The sequence below is a fragment of the Penaeus monodon genome, chromosome 34 (assembly GCF_015228065.2).
Source record: "Penaeus monodon isolate SGIC_2016 chromosome 34, NSTDA_Pmon_1, whole genome shotgun sequence".
Lineage (NCBI taxonomy): Eukaryota > Metazoa > Arthropoda > Malacostraca > Decapoda > Penaeidae > Penaeus > Penaeus monodon.
Window position 1 is genome coordinate 19158811 of NC_051419.1, and position 728 is coordinate 19159538.

General features: G+C 35.4%; 1 protein-coding gene across 1 annotated transcript in view; it reads right to left on the reverse strand.

The window, feature by feature from the left end:
• The window catches only part of LOC119594629 (neprilysin-2-like), a 37634-nt gene that overhangs the window by 24902 nt on the left and 12004 nt on the right, over positions 1–728 (reverse strand). The window lies entirely within an intron of this gene.

Genomic DNA, 728 nt, shown 5'->3' on the forward strand with positions numbered 1-728 from the left:
ATCCTCCCCCAGATTCCCGGAGTGCAAGCTCACTGTTCCATTCACAGTCACTTCGTCCCCCAAAGGCGCATTCTAATCTACAGTCAAAACTCTCGACTCCATTTTTTCACATTTCTGAAACTCATCATGGTAGCTTTTATGCATCTATTTTCATCTACTTCGAATCATAAAATCTATTCTTGAAATTATTAATCTATGGAAGGAAAAGTCTAATATAATTACACTGGTTTTACTTCAGTGCAGACAATTTTTACAGTTCACGGTTCCATTGCATTTAATTAAAATTCTAGACTAATATATCCTGAGATTTTTTTTCTTATTTGAAAACAGCAGATCGCGACGTTTTCATGGTAACGCATGTAAATGCATATCATGCTTAAACCAAACTTCGCCTTTGCTTTTTAAGTTAAGGAAAGTTTGTCTGTTATTTTTTGTGTGACGGTCATTCATTAAAACTTTTTACTTTCTAACTAAATAAAAAAAGGTTTTCTTTCTAACTTTCTCTGTCGCTTTTTCTTTCTCATCGAGATTATGAAATGTCATTCAAACCTACGTTTCATGGTAACAGTAACTGCCTTTAGAACCGACTGCATGCAACCCTATTAATGCTATGGACCATAACCATATTCCTTTTTTTCTCGGTATCAAAATGTCCCAAACGATACTACGAAAAAAAATCCTTTAACATTTTCGCTTTTATTTTATCGACCCCCACGCACCCCCCCCCC